This window comes from Arachis hypogaea, chromosome 20 (genome assembly GCF_003086295.3).
Source record: "Arachis hypogaea cultivar Tifrunner chromosome 20, arahy.Tifrunner.gnm2.J5K5, whole genome shotgun sequence".
Taxonomy (NCBI): Eukaryota; Viridiplantae; Streptophyta; class Magnoliopsida; order Fabales; family Fabaceae; genus Arachis; species Arachis hypogaea.
The window spans coordinates 119,530,850-119,544,448 of record NC_092055.1 but is presented as its reverse complement, the minus strand read 5'-3'; the positions used below and the strand labels follow the sequence as shown (position 1 = coordinate 119,544,448).

Genomic DNA, 13,599 nt, shown 5'->3' with positions numbered 1-13,599 from the left:
AGCTATTTTTAAGTGTCAATCCATGACCGGCTTCTCTTATGTTGTCCTTTTCCAAGTTTATTTGTAGTTGACCAATGCTATCATGTCGATCTTTTGCATAATTTGTTTGAGAGGTCTTTTCGGCCTTCTTTCGACTTGTCTGTGGTGTCTCCTTTTTGGTTGAGGTAGGACGACTTTCGTTCGACAACTCTTAGTGTTCTTGGTGGAACCTTTTTAGTTAGTCTTGAACAATTTCGTTAGCCTTGTCGGGTGGCTTATTGGGTAAAGCTATGTCCCTTTTAGCGCTTGTTTCTTTTTGGTCCGACTTTTCTTGCCGGTCCTTCTTTAGCTTTCTTTGGTCCGATTTCTCTTGTCGGTCCAAGCTGTAGTTTTGTTGGTCCGACTTCTCTTGTCGGTCCAAGCTGTAGTTTTCGTTGGTCCGACTTCTCTTGTCGGTCCAAGCTGTAGTTTTTGTTGGTCCGACTTCTCCTGTCGGTCCAAGCTGTAGTTTTTGTTGGTCCGACTTCTCCTGTCGGTCCAAGCTGTAGCTTTTGTTTTTAAGTTATTCCTAGTAATCCTCTTTTTGGACCTTTGTCAGGTCTCTTTCAGGGATTACTTTTATAACTTTCTTTCGTAGGAGATCGACTTCGTTAGGTCGATCTCTTCTAAGTTATTTTGTAATCCTCTTTTTTGGACCTTTGTCAGGTCTCTTTCAGGGATTACTTTTATAACTTGTTTGTAAGAGGTCGACTTCTTTGCGTCGTCCTCTTTCTAAGTTATTTTTGTAGTCCTCTTTTTTGGACCTTTGTCAGGTCTCTTTTAGGGACTACTTTTATAACTTTTTCATTTTGGGCTGACTTTGTCACGTCGAGCCCTTCTAAGTTAAAGTAATCCTCTTTAATAGGGTTGGCCAGACCTCTTTCTAGGGTTTACTCATAACTTGGGTTGACTTGGTCCGACTTCTTAACGTCGGCCAGTCTTTAAGTTATTATTTTAGCAATCCGTAAGACCTCGTCAGGTTCTTTTTTGGATCACTTTCGATAACTTCTTACATTATTATGTGCTCATCTTTGCCGATTTGTAGAAAGTGGTTGTCATCTCTAGATCGTCTTTTGGGTGAATCGCGTTTTCACCTTTATCGGACGGTTTATCTTTATCGTGATCGTGCAGTGAAATTGTTTTTCACTTTCCACCGATCTGTTGCTTTATAATCGGACGATGAATGCTTCAGATTAATGCGTCTTGAGATCTTGTAGAATATCTAAAAAATATATTTTATTCAAAGGAAAGTGCAAATATATACATGTGGGAATTTTTCATCCCTTTAAGTCAGATAGTGTCTGAGTTTCAACTTGGTGCCTCGTTAAAAAATCTTTTCAGGAAAAAGAGTGCATCCAATAATGAGATCTTTTACCTTTTCTAACTGTAGTACCTTCTTAGGTTGCAGGCGTGCCATGATCTGGGAAGCTCTCGTCCATCGAGTTCGGACAGTCTGTAGTAGCCCTTCCCAAGTACTTCTACGACTCGGTAGGGTCCTTTCCAGTTTGCTGCCAGCTTTCCTTCTCCTGGTCGAGTTGTTCTGATATCATTTCGAATTAGGATGAGATCATTCTCCGTGAAACTTCTCGGCACTACCCTTTGATTATATCTGGAAACCATTCAACGCTTTAGTGCTTCTTCCCTGATCCGAACTTTTTCTTGGATTTCAGGTAGTAGGTCAAGCTCTTCCCTCTGAAGTTGGGAGTTTGCTCCCTCATTGTAATGAACCACTCTAGGCGATCCTTCCTCGATCTCTACTGGGATCATTGCTTCTATTCCATATGCTAACCGGAAGGGGGATTCCTTCGTGGTGGAATGCGGTGTCGTTCGATATGCCCATAGGACCTGTGGAAGCTCCTCTGCACAAGCTCCCTTTGCATCTTGTAATCTCCGTTATAACCCGGCCAATATGACTTTGTTGGCAGCTTCAGCCTGTCCATTGGCTTGTGGGTGTTCAATGGAGGTGTACTGGTGCTTTATATTCAAGTCGGCTACTAGTTTTCTGAAGCCTGCATCTGTGAATTGAGTGCCATTGTCTGTGGTTATTGAATATGGAACCCCGAACCTTGTGACAATGTTTCTATATAGGAATTTCCGGCTTCTTTGAGTGGTGGCGTTGGCTAGGGGTTCTGCCTCAATCCACTTTATGAAATATTCTACCCCTACTATGAGAAATTTAACTTGTCCTGACCCCTGGGGGAAGGGGCCGAGAAGATCGAGTCCCCATCTTACAAACGGCCAGGGCGAAATTACACTGATGAGCTCTTCTGGCGGGGCAATGTGAAAGTTGGCATGTTTCTGACATGGTGGGCATGTCTTTACAAATTCTCTAGCTTCCTTCTGTAGAGTCGGCCAATAAAATCCCACTCGGAGTACCTTTTTGGCGAGAGCTCGTGCTCCGAGATGATTGCCACAAATGCCGCCGTGTACTTCTTCTAGCACTTCCTTTGTGTTGGAGGTCGGCACGCATTTTAGTAATGGTATTGAGATCCCTCTTTTGTACAGGATGTTGTCTATGATGGTGTAGTACTGTGCCTCCCTTTTTAACCTCTTTGCATTCTTTTCTTCTGTGGGGAGTGTTTCTGCTTTGAGGTAGTTGATTATGGGGGTCATCCATCCTTGGTCCTGACTTGTTATGGCTAGGACTTTTTCCTCTTCCGAGATTGACGAATTTTGTAATATTTCCTGGATGAGGCTTCTATTGTTGCCCCCTGGTTTGGTGCTCGCTAGTTTCAAGAGTGCGTCAGCTCGGGCATTTTGTTCGCGAGGTATGTGGCAGATCTTATATTCTCTGAGTTGTTCGAGCTGTTCCTTGGTTTTATCCAAATACTTTTTCATGGTGGGATCTTTGGCTTGATAGCTCCCTATTATTTGTGATGTGACCACTTGTGAATTGCTATAAATGTTGAGTTTTTAAGCTCCAACCTCTTTAGCCAGCTTCAAACCAGCTAATAATGCTTCATATTCCGCCTGGTTATTTGAGGCCGGGAACCCGAACTTGAGGGAGAGCTCAACTTGGGTTCCTTGGTTGCTTTCTATTATCACGCCTGCGCTGCTTCCAGTTTTATTTGAAGAACCATCCACATAGAGATTCCATTCTGTGGGGGTTTCCAGGGCATCTGTGAATTCTGCGATAAAGTCGGCCAGATACTGTGATTTGATGGCCATCCGAGCTTCATATTGGAGGTCGAACTCTGATAACTCGACTGCCCATTGTAAAATTCTGCCTGCTAAATCTGTTTTCTGCAATATTCCTTTTATGGGCTGGTTAGTTCGAACCTTAATAGTGTGAGCCTGGAAGTACGGGCGAAGTCGTCGAGATGTTAGAATGAGAGTATAGGCAAACTTTTCTAGTTTCTGGTAGTTCAGCTCGGATCCCTGTAGCGCTTTGCTAATGAAGTAAACGGGTTGTTGCCCACTTTCGTCTTCTTTGACTAGTGCTGAGGCTATCGCCCGGCTTCCTACCGTGAGATATAATATGAGCGGTTCCCCTTCCCGTGGCCGAGATAGGATAGGCGGCCGTCCTAAGAATTCCTTGAAGTCTTGGAAGGCTTGTTCACATTCCGTCGTCCATTCGAACTGCTTTCCCTTCCTTAAAGTAGCATAGAAGGGGAGAGATCTTATCGCTGCTCCTGCTAAGAATCTGGATAGGGCGGCCAACCTCCCGTTGAGTTGCTGTACTTCTTTGACACAGGTGGGTCTCTTCATGTTGAGTATGGCTTGACATTTATTCGGGTTTGCTTCAATTCCTCTTTGTGTGAGCATGAAACCTAAGAATTTACCTGCTTCTACTGCAAAGGTGCATTTTGCGGGATTGAGTCGCATGTCGTGCTTTCTTATAGTGTCGAACACTTGAGCCAGGTCGGACAATAACGTATCTTCGCTTTGTGTCTTTATCAACATGTAGTCCACATAGACTTCCATGATTTTTCCAATGTGATCTGAGAAGACCTTATTCATTAGCCTTTGATAAGTAGCTCCCGCGTTCTTGAGACCGAAAGGCATCACGATGTAGCAGTAATTTGCTTTCGGCGTTAAAAACGAGGTCTTTTCTTGATCTGGTAGATACATGGGGATTTGGTTATATCCCGAGTATGCGTCCATAAACGAGAGGTATCTATATCCGGAGGAAGCATCTACCAGAGCGTTGATACTTGGGAGTGGGTAAGGATCTTTTGGGCAGGCTTTGTTGAGATCGGTGTAATCGGTACACATTCGCCACTTCCCATTTGATTTTTTCACCAAGACGACGTTGGCTAGCCATAGTAGATTTGACTTCTCTTATGAATCCTGCCTCCAGTAGTGCCTGTACCTGCTCTTCCACAGCTTGGAATCGCTCTGGCCCAAGTTTTCTTCGTCTCTACTGCACCGACCGAGATCCTGGATAGACCGCCAACTTGTGGCACATTAGCTTGGGGTCTATGCCTAGCATGTCTACGGCTTTCCATGCGAAGAGATCGATATTGTCGCGTAAGAATTGTATCAGTAATTCTTTTGAGTCTCCTCTTAGGATCGTTCCTATATTAGTTGTTTTGTCCGAGGTGTCTCCGATCTGAACCTTCTCTATCTCGCCTTCTAGCTGCGGACGGAGTTCTTCTCGTCGCTGAACTCCGCCAAGCTCAATTGTATGAAACTCTTCTCCTCTGCCTCTGAGGTTTAGACTTTCGTTATAACAGCGGCGCGCCATCTTTTAATCTGCTTTTATTGTAGCTATCCCTTCTGTAGTTGGAAATTTCATGCATAGATGCGGGGTCGAGACTATTGCGCCAAGTTGATTTAGTGTGGTCCGACCTATTAGGGCATTGTAGGCTGAACTCACGTCAACCACAATGTAGTCTATCTTGAGCGTCTTGGACTGGTTCCCATTTCCGAAGGTTGTGTGCAGTGATACGTATCCTAGTGGTTGTACTGGGGTATCTCCTAGCCCGAACAAGCTGTTTGGGTATGCCTTAAGCTCCCTTTCTTCCAAGCCGAGCTTGTCGAAGGCAGTTTTGAATAAGATGTCGGCGGAGCTCCCTTGGTCTATTAATGTGCGATGTAGATTGGCGTTTGCCAGTATGATAGTGATGACCATGGGATCGTCGTGTCCCGGGATGATGCCGGATGCGTCCTCTTTAGTGAATGTTATCGCAGGGATGTCGGGTGCTTCCTCCTTTCCCTCGACATGATATACTTCTTTGAGATATCTTTTGCGAGATGATTTGGAGATCCCACCTCCTGCGAATCCACCGTGTATCATGTGGACGTGTCTCTCTGGTGTCTGAGGTGATCGTTCAGTTCGTCCGGCATCTTCGTCCCTTCGTCTCTTTCTTTGGTCATCATCTCGGGTGGCCAGAAATCGATCTAATTTTCCTTCTCTTACCAATTTTTCTATGATATTTTTTAAGTCGAAGCACTCGTTGGTGGAGTGCCCTCGGACTCGATGGTATTCACAGTATTCCTTCCGGTTTCCTCCTCCTCTTTTGCCTTTGAGTGGCTGCACTGAGGGGATTTTCTCTGTATGGCAGACTTCTTTATATACGTCGACCAGAGATGCCCTGAGAGGAGTGTAATTATGGTATTTTTTTATTTTTTCCCCTTGTCGATCTTCTTTTCTTTTGGATTCCTTGTCTTTATCTCGGTAGGGGGTCCCAGATTTTGAGGCTTCTCCCAACCGAGCATTTTCTTCCATGTTGATATATTTTTCTGCTCGCTCTTGTACTTCGTCTAAGGAGGTAGGGTACTTCTTTGATATAGATTGGCTAAAAGGTCCCTCTCGTAAGCCATTGATGAGTCCCATGATGGCGGCCTCTGTTGGTAAACTTTGTATGTCCATGCATATTTTGTTGAATCTTTCCATGTAGTTGCGGAGGCTTTCCCGATCTCCTTGCTTGATCCCTAGTAAACTGGGGGCGTGCTTGGCCTTATCTTTCTGGATGGAGAATCTGGCCAGGAACTTTTTAGCCAGGTCGTCAAAGTTTGAGATGGACTTGGGAGGTAGGTTGTCGAACCATCTGATTGCTGTCTTCGTGAGAGTTGTTGGAAAGGCTTTGCAGCGAACGGCATCTGGAGCGTCGGTGAGGTACATTCTGCTTCTGAAGTTGCCGAGATGATGGTTGGGATCTGTGGTGCCGTCATACAAAGTTATATCTGGAAGTTTGAAGTCTTTAGGGATTTTAGTTTTCATGATTTCCCTAGTGAATGGATCTTGATCCTTGCGAGAGTTGTCCTCAGGAGTGGTCCGGGTAGCCTTTGCTTTGAGATCGGCTTCAAGTTGTAGGAGTTTGTCTTCCAGTTCTCGATGTTGCCGTACCTCTCTTTGAAGATCCTTCCCAACCTCTCGTTGTTGTTGGTTTTCTTTTTTGAGTTGCTTTAAACGATCTTGAAGTGCTTCTATTATCCCGAGATTTGATGAGTTTTTGTCTCCGTTGGATTCTGGAGCATCCTTCAGTGTAGTGTCCGCGTTCTTGTGCGGCATTCTGTTTTCTAGATCTGAATCGTGGTCGTTGTCATGGCTGTCCGCCATGGTGTTGGGATGACTTCCAAGTTCCCCGGCAACGGCGCCAATGTTCCAGGGTTACCTGAAACTGTAGGTCGATCTCGGATGAGATCTTCTATACTGGTCGGAGATGACATGTCCGGCTGGCTTGTTGCAGCCGGAGCTGTTGTGTCCGACTTGTTGGACTGGCTGCACCTCTGATCCTTGGTCATCGGAGGGTGGGGGGTACCTGCAAGAGACTCCGATGCTTAAGTTAGCATGGGTATTAAACAGGTTTTTAGTAGAATCAGAGTATGAGTTATACCTGGGTGCTCCAGTGTATTTATAATGGTGTGGAGTGACCTTTTTAGATAAGATAAGTTAATTATATTATCTTATCTTATCTTTATCTTTGGGTGAGGTCAGCGTATCTTCAACGGAACCGCCCTTATCTGTATAGGCTTGGACTACCTTTGGATTGGGCTGTGTTCCTTCGTTTGGGCCTTCTTGGGCCTTCCTGTCGATTTGGCCGAGCTCTTTTTGAGAAGAGGTCAGATAGTCTGACCTGAAGAGGTCGATCGCTTTGTCGCCGATCATCCCGGGTCGGATAGCTCGACCCAGGGTATGAACACCTTCTCTTACTAGTTTTTCTATGACATTTTTTAAGTCGAAGCATTCGTTGGTGGAATGTCCATGGATTCAATGGTATTCGCAATATTCAGTCCGATTTCCTCCTCCCTTTTTGCTTTTGAGTGGTCGAGCTGGGGGTATTTTTTCAGTATGACATACTTCCCTGTAGAGATCCACAAGGGACACCCGAAGAGGAGTGTAATTGTGGTATTTTTTGATCTTTTCCCCCTGTTGATCTTCTTTCTTTTTTGACTCTTTATCCTTATCTCAGGAGGAGTAGGAGAATTCGAATTTTGAGGTCTCTCCCAGTCGAGAGTTTTCCTCCATGTTGATGTACTTTTCTGCTCGTTCTTGTACTTCGTTCAGAGATGTGGGGTATTTTTTCGATATAGATTGGCTAAAAGGTCCCTCTCGCAAGCCATTGATGAGACCCATAATGGCGGCCTCTGCTGGTAGACTTTTTATGTCGAGACATGCTTTGTTGAATCTTTCCATGTCGCTGCGGAAACTTTCCCGATCTCCTTGCTTGATTCCTAATAGACTTGGGGGCGTGCTTAGCTTTGTCTTTTTGGATGGAGAATCTGGCCAGAAACTACTTGACTAAGGGTAGATTGTCGAACCATTTAATTGCTGTCTTCGTTAAAGTAGTTGGGAAGGCTTTGCAGCGAATTGTATCTGAGGCGTCGGTGAGGTACATTCTACTTCTGAAATTAATGAGATGATGGCCGGGATCTGTTGTGCCATCGTATAAAGTCATGTCGGGAAGTTTGAAGTCCTTTGGGATTTTGGTCCTCATGATCTCTTTGGTGAATAGCTCTTGGTCTTTACAGGAGTCGTATTCGTGACCGGATTGGGTATTTTTGGCCTTGAGATCTGTTTCGAGTTTTAGGAGTTTGTTCTCTAACTCGCGGCGTCGCCTAACTTCCCTTCGTAAGTCTCTCTCAGCTTCTCGTTGATGCTCCACTTCTTTTTTGAGCTGTTTTAAGCGATCTTGAAGTGCCTCTATGGCTCCTGTATTTGGTGAATTCTTGTCGTTGTTAGGTTGAGGAATATCTTTTGGTGTGGTGTCCGTATTTTTGTGCGGCATCCGGTCTTCTAGATTAGAGTCATGATCGTTGTCATGGTCGTCCGCCATGGTGATGGGATGACTTTCAGGTTCCCCGACAACGGCGCCAATGATCTGAGGATTACCTGAAACTGTAGGTCAATCTCGGATGAGATCTTCGGTGCTGGTTGGAGGCGACGTGTCCGGCTTGTGGATGGTAGCCGGGGCTGTCGTGTCCAATTTGCTGGACTGGCTGGTGATGAGCGGATAATTTATACGCTTTTTGGCATTGTTTTTAGTACATTTTTAGTAGGATCTAGTTACTTTTAGGGATATTTTCATTAGTTTTTATGTTAAATTCACATTTCTGGACTTTACTATGAGTTTGTGTGTTTTTCTGTGATTTCAGGTATTTTCTGGCTGAAATTGAGGGACTTGAGCAGAAATCAGATTCAGAGGTTGAAAAAGGACTGCTGATGCTGTTGCATTCTGACCTCCCTGCACTCAAAGTGGATTTTATAGAGATACAGAATTCGAAATGGCGCGCTTCCAATTGCGTCGAAAAGTAGACATCCAGAGCTTTCCAGCAATATATAATAGTCCATACTTTGGCCAAGAATTGCGACGTAAACTGGCGTTCAACGCCAGCCTTCTGCCCAAATCTGGCGTCCAGCGCCAGAAAAGGATCCAAAACCAGAGTTGAACGCCCAAACTGGCACAAAAACTGGCGTTCAACTCCACAAATAATCTCTGCACGTGTAACACTCAAGCTCAGCCCAAACACACACCAAGTGGGCCCCGGAAGTGGATTTATTCATCAATTACTTACTCATGTAAACCCTAGTGACTAGTTTAGTATAAATAGGACCTTTTACTATTGTATTAGGCATCTTTGGTCTCAGTTTTATTCCATTATTCATCTTAGGAGACTATTGATCTCGTTTAGGGGGCTGGCCATCTCGGCCATGCCTGGACCTTCACTTATGTATTTTCAACGATAGAGTTTCTACACTCCATAGATTAAGGTGTGGAGCTCTGCTGTTCCTCAAAGATTAATGCAAAGTACTACTGTTTTCTATTCAATTCTTCTTATTTCTCTTCTAAGATATCCATTCGCTCCCAAGAACGTGATGAAGGTGATGATTATGTGTGACGCTCATCATCCTTCTCCTTTATGAACGCGTGCCTGACAAACACTTCCGTTCTACATGAAATAAAGCTAGAATGAGTATCTCTTAGATCTCTTAACCGGAATCTTCGTGGCGTAAGCTAGAATGATGGCGGCATTCAAGAGAATCCGGAAGGTCTAAACCTTGTCTGTGGTATTCCGAGTAGGATTCAATGATTGAATGACTGTGACGAGCTCCTAACTCGCGATTGCAGGGCGTTAGTGACAGACGCAAAAGGATAGTAAATCCTATTCCAGCATGATCGAGAACCGACAGATGAATAGCCGTGCCGTGACAGGGTGCGTGAGCATATTATTTACTGAGAGGATAAGATGAAGCCACTGGCAAGGGTGATGCCTCCAGACGATTAGCCGTGCCGTGACAGGGCATTGGATCATTTTCCCGAGAGATGACCGAAAGTAGCCGTTGACAATGGTGATGTATCACATAAAGCCAGCCATGGAAAGGAGTAAGACTGATTGGATGAAGATAGCAGGAAAGCAGAGGTTCAGAGGAACGAAAAGCATCTCCATTCTCTTATCTGAAATTCTCACCAATGAATTACATAAGTATCTCTATCCCTATTCTATTATATTAAATTCGAAAACACCATTATCACTTTATATCTGCCTGACTGAGATTTACAAGGTGACCATAGCTTGCTTCATACCAACAATCTCCGTGGAATTCGACCCTTACTCACGTAAGGTATTACTTGGACGACCCAGTGCACTTGCTGGTTAGTTGTATCGAAGTTGTGACAACTATGAATTAAGATCAAAGCACCAAGCTTTGGAGCCATTACCAGGGATTGTTTGAGCCTGGAGATCACAATTTCGTGCACCACGTTTTTGGCGCCGTTGCTGGGGATTGTTTGAGTTTGGACAACTGACGGTTCATCTTGTTGCTCAGATTGGGTAACTTTCTTTTCGTTTTCTTTTCAAAAAGTTTTCAAAAATTTTTCAAAAACTCTTCTTTTGTTTTCGAAAAAAAAAAAGAAAAAAAAATGTTTTCAAAAAATAAATTATTCTATGGCTTCAAAATTTTTAAGAATGAATTCTAGTGTTTCATGAAATATGTTGAATCATATCTGGCTGTAACGCCATACCCAAACTACTTTGGGATTGGTATTCAACTATTCACTCCAGCCCATGTAATTATATGTTGAAGCCTGGCTGGCTGTAAAGCCATATCTAAATTCATTTGGACTGAGGCTTGCAATTGGTTATCAAGAGCAAGCTAGTTGGAGCTAATCCACCTGCTACTGTTCCTGATCTACCCGCTGTTGATCCACGATCACCTGCTGAAGCTTGGCTGGCCATTGGCCATGTCTAATGTTTTGGACTGAAGCTTTCATTGAAAGCTTGGCTGGCTGGTGAGCCATGTCTAATTCCTGGACTGAAGCTTTAGACTAACATGGCAAGATTCCTGGAATTCATATTAAAAATTTTGGAATCCTTATTTTTCTTTTTCATATAATTTTCGAAAAATATAAAATAAAAATCCAAAAAAATTAGAAAATCATAAAAATAAAAAATATTTTCTGTTTCTTGTTTGAGTCTTGAGTCACATTATAAGTTTGGTGTCACTTGCATATGCATCTTGCATTTTTCGAAAATATCATGCATTCATTGTGTTCTTCATGATCTTCAAGTTGTTCTTGGTAAGTCTTCTTGTTTGATCTTGATGATTTTTTGTTTTGTGTCTTTTCATGTTTATCATATGCATTCTTGAATTCTTAGTGTCTAAGCATTAAAGAATTCTAAGTTTGGTGTCTTGCATGTTTTCTTTGCATTAAAAATTTTTCAAAAATATGTTCTTGATGTTCATCATGATCTTCATAGTGTTCTTGGTGTTCATCTTGACATTCATAGCATTCTTGCATGCATTCATTGTTTTGATCTAAAAATTTCATGCATTGCATAATTTTCATGTTTTCATAAAAATTCAAAAATCAAAAAAATATCTTTCCTCTTTTCTCTCATCAAATTCGAAAATTTGGATTGACTTTTTCAAAAATTTTTAAAATCAAGTTGTTTCTTATGAGTCAAATCAAATTTTCAATTTGAAAATTTTATCTTTTTCAAAATCTTTTTCAAAAATCAAATCTGTTTCAAAATTTTTTGGTTATTTTCGAAAATTTCAAAAATATTTTTCAAAAATCTTTTTCTTATTTTTATCACTAATTTTCGAAAATAACATAATCAATTAATGTTTTGATTCAAAAATTTGAAGTTTGTTACTTGCTTGTTAAGAAAGATTCAAACTTTAAGTTCTAAAATCATATCTTGTGATTTCTTATGAATCAAGTCATTAATTGTGATTTTAAAAATCAAATCTTTTTCAAAACTAATTTTATCATATCTTTTCAAAAATATCTTCTTATCTTATCTTTTTCAAAATTTGATTTCAAAATATCTTTTCTAACTTCCTAACTTCCTATCTTTTCAAAATTTGTTTCAACTAACTAACTAACTTTTTGTTTGTTTCTTATCTTTTTCAAAACCACCTAACTAACTCTCTCTCTCTCATTTTCAAAAATATCTCTCCCCTTTTTCAAAATTTCTTTTTAATTTATTAATTATTTTAATTTTTAAAACTTAATTTTCGAAAAAATACTAACCTTTTTCAAAAACCATTTTCGAAAATCACTAACTCTTTTTCAAAAATATTTTTGAAAATTCTCTCCCTCCCATCTCATTCTATTTATTCATTCATATCCTAACATCTCATCTCACATCTCTTCCATTCGTACAGTTGCATTTCTTCCTTTACATCACATCCTTTATCTCCCCCTCTTCTTCCACTCACAAAGGGATCCCTATACTGTGGTATAAAGGATCTCTATTATTATTATTATCATTTTTCTGGCCATTCTTCCTTGTCATATGAGCAGGAGCAAGGATAAGAACATTCTTGTGGAAGCAGATCCAGAACCTGAAAGGACTCTGAAGAGAAAATTAAGAGAAGCTAAAATACAACAATCCAGAGATAACCTTTCAGAAATTTTCGAACAGGCAGAGGAGATGGCAGCCGAAAATAATAATAATGAAAGGAGGATTCTTGGTGACTTTACTGCACCTAATTCCAATTTACATGGAAGAAGCATCTCCATTCCTGCCATTGGAGCAAACAATTTGAGCTGAAACCTCAATTAGTTTCTCTGATGCAGCAGAACTGCAAGTTTCATGGACTTCCATCTGAAGATCCTTTTCAGTTCTTGACTGAATTCTTGCAGATATGTGATACTGTTAAGACTAATGGAGTAGATCCTGAAGTCTACAGGCTCATGCTTTTCCCTTTTGCTGTAAGAGACAGAGCTAGATTATGGTTGGATTCTCAACCCAAAGACAGCCTGAACTCTTGGGATAAGCTGGTCACGGCTTTCTTAGCCAAGTACTTTCCTCCTCAAAAGCTGAGCAAGCTTAGAGCTGATGTTCAAACCTTCAGACAGAAAGAAGGTGAATCCCTCTATGAAGCTTGGGAAAGATACAAACAGTTGACCAAAAAGTGTCCTTCTGACATGCTTTCAGAATGGACAATCCTGGATATATTCTATGATGGTTTATCTGAGCTATCAAAGATGTCACTGGACACTTCTGCAGGTGGATCCATTCACCTAAAGAAAACGCCTGCAGAAGCTCAAGAACTCATTGACATGGTTGCTAATAACCAGTTCATGTACACTTCTGAAAGGAATCCTGTGAGTAATGGGACGCCTATGAAGAAGGGAGTTCTTGAAGTTGATACTCTGAATGCCATATTGGCTCAGAATAAAATATTGACTTAGCAAGTCAATATGATCTCTCAGAGTCTGCATGGAATGCAAGCTGCATCCAACAGTACTCAAGAGGCATCTTCTGAAGAAGAAGCCTATGATCCTGAGAACCCTGCAATAGCAGAGGTAAATTACTTAGGTGAACCTTATGGAAACACCTATAACTCAACATGGAGAAATCATCCAAATTTCTCATGGAAGGATCAGAAGCCTCAACAAGGCTTTAACAATGGTGGAAGAAATAGGTTTAGCAATAGCAAACCTTTTCCATCATCAACTCAGCAACAGACAGAGAACTCTGGACAAAACACTTCTAATTTAGCAAATCTAGTCTCTGATCTATCTAAGGCCACTGTAAGTTTCATGAATGAAACAAGGTCTTCCATTAGAAATTTGGAAGCACAAGTGGGCCAGCTGAGTAAACGGATCACTGAAATCCCTCCTAGTACTCTCCCAAGCAATACAGAAGAGAATCCAAAAGAAGAGTGCAAGGCCATTGACA

At 41.8% G+C, this 13,599-nt stretch overlaps 1 non-coding gene across 1 annotated transcript; it reads right to left on the bottom strand.

Moving 5' to 3' along the window:
• Positions 1–12,740: 12,740 nt before the first annotated feature.
• Positions 12,741–12,848, bottom strand: LOC112787436 (small nucleolar RNA R71). Its single transcript, XR_003194851.1, has one exon. It is a non-coding gene; the product is annotated as a small nucleolar RNA R71 (small nucleolar RNA).
• Between the last annotated feature and the right edge of the window lie 751 nt (positions 12,849–13,599).